General features: G+C 36.9%; 1 non-coding gene across 1 annotated transcript; it reads left to right on the forward strand.

The window, feature by feature from the left end:
* Positions 1-824: 824 nt before the first annotated feature.
* On the forward strand, positions 825-928 carry LOC111764461 (small nucleolar RNA U13). The gene has a single exon (XR_002797057.1). It is a non-coding gene; the product is annotated as a small nucleolar RNA U13 (small nucleolar RNA).
* Positions 929-2,607: the final 1,679 nt, after the last annotated feature.

The raw sequence follows: 2,607 nt of genomic DNA on the forward strand, positions 1-2,607 counted from the left end.
AAGCAGTGAGCATATGATCCAGAATAGGCCAATCCAATTCTCTCTCCTGGGAATTTGAAGCTTGATCTTGGTGAGCAATAGGAAAAAATGACTGGGGCTGATTCATCTCAGTAGTAACACCTTGATAAGACTGTTAATCAGTTACTACTCACAAGATCCTAAGACCTGTCTAGGTACTTATTCTCAAACCTGGTCCTTGAGTTTCCTGTGATGTGAGTCACCCATAGATCTCTAGTCAATTCTCTTTTTGTTTGTGTTTTCCAGCATAGGTTTCTCGTGTTTGCAAGCAATAATCCTGACCATTAAAAACTCATGTCAGTGAATTCTCACAGTTTCTAGGTAATGACAGTTACTATATTGATCTCCAAAGCATACATTTCCTTCAGGGATCCCAGTAATGTGTATGTTGGATTGCCTGATGATGTTCCTGGGTTCTCTTGGGTTATTTTCAGTCTGCTTATGATTGACAGTCCACTTATATTGCACACAGTAGGGGAAATGTACTGGTACTGTCCCCTATGTAAACTATAGTTCTATCATCAGAACATTCTGGGTGAATCTGAACAACATGATTAATATGTATGACTTCCTGTCTTCAATAAGTGGTACATTTTGGGTATAAATAATATAGTATATGACTAAGAATAAAAGTGATATAAATCTGAAGAACAAGTAAAAATTTCAACTGGTATTCACTTTGGGTAATAAACTGACTGAATGATCAGTCATGAGAATACCCATTGATTTCTGCTGGCTGCCATGAATGTTCATTTGATATATGTTTGGAGACTCTAAAATTATTCCAATTTAAAGGGCAACATCTGATCCTTTTGTGGTTTGTAAGCATGATGAATGGGTGTTCACGCACTTGTATGAGGTGTGCCTCCCTCCAACCTTGTTACAATGTTGGCACATTACCCATCTGACGTGAAAAGAAAAAAAAAATAAAGGGCAACATCTAGACAATTATTTTATTTATCAACTTAAAAATTGACCCCACTCCATCCAGTAGTAGACATTTGCAATTTAAGGCTACTTGGCTTTCATGCATTTTCCTAAGGCAACTCAGTTTTCTATTTTCCACAGGAGGAAACAACTCATTCCTAGCTCCAGGGTGGATCCTGACTTACTCAAGCTTTCTCCAGATCATTCTCCTGATCACAATGATTTGGTCCCATGAACCAATCTGGGTCAAAGAAAAACCAGGAGATATTTTCTGCGGACAATATCTGAAGAGACATTTTCTTTTTCTCTGGGTGGCGCGGGATGCAGATATGCACCCTATGCTGCTGCAGAGATTTTGCTACAATGAGAGATGTCAAGTCTGAAGTCAGTTAATAGAAGGTAAAGAGTAAATCCAAGGGAATTGCAGAGAATTGCAGAGAAATGGAATTGGTGCTTACAGGATTAAACTATGGCTGAAGATGTCACTACTTGTGGACTTTAAGTAAGCCCCAAATATATTTGATTGTTTATGCTGGTTTGAATTGGGTATCGTTATTTGTAGCTGAAAGCATCCTAATTGCTACATAGCCTGGAAACCCTTGGGTACACTGGGGTCCATGAATCACTGGTTACAAAATGCTGAATTACACAATATCTAAGGTTATCTCTACTGCTAAACATTTTGCAATATTACCCTGGTAAGAAAGGGTGTCACTGAAGACAATTTGGAGAAATGCATGTTAGACAATTGGACATGTATTCTGCAATGGATCTCAGCTTTTTTGTTGAAGTATGTTTACTATCGAGTTTTAGATAATTTTGATCCTGAAAGAGGAACTTGATTTTCTTTTCTTTTTGTTTTGTTGGGTGGTTGAATTTTGTGGCTTTTACAACTTTATTTTTCTTTTAATGCATCATCTTTCAGCATATTTTCAATTTTATTAGTGACTTCAATTTTTGTCTTTTGTTGCACAATGGGAAATTCCAAACATAGTAGGGATTTAATAAATGCATATTAAATTAAAGTTATGATTTTATGGATAGTCCATTCCCTAAACCAGTAGTTTTAAACTTGGCTGCATATTAGAATCACTAGGTAGTTTTACAAAGAGTGGTTTTTAAACTTTAGTGTGCATCAAATCATCTGGTGGGTTTGTTTAAACACAGATTTCTGAGCCCTACCTTGAGTTTCTGATATAGTAGTTATAGAGCGAGCCCCTGATTTTCGCATTTCTAAGTAGTTGCTAGGTCACTGAGGCTGCATTAAAAATATTCACCCTAACCCATTTAAATCAGAATGTCATGTGTGAGGTGACTTATAAGGCTCTCCATGTGATTCTAATGGATGATGGTTGGCTTCATTCTCCCCATTAGATACTACAGAGGCCCTTTTGCTATCCCAGTAAAAATTCCCTCTCACAGCTCAAATGAACTCCTTTACCCACACACAATATCTCACAAGGAAAGGTCAATAAACTTTAAATTAAAAAAAAAATCGCTGTTAGTTGATTATTCAGGAGAAATGCAGGCCAAACACCAACTATTCCCTGCCCCAAGAACTGTAGAACAACTTAAACACATTTCTGTAATGATTTTATCAGTCAGGATCCAATTAGGAAAACAGAAATAATTTAATGCAGGAAATTGGTTACATAGGTGATG

Source organism: Dasypus novemcinctus, chromosome 12 (assembly GCF_030445035.2).
Source record: "Dasypus novemcinctus isolate mDasNov1 chromosome 12, mDasNov1.1.hap2, whole genome shotgun sequence".
NCBI classification, from domain to species: domain Eukaryota; kingdom Metazoa; phylum Chordata; class Mammalia; order Cingulata; family Dasypodidae; genus Dasypus; species Dasypus novemcinctus.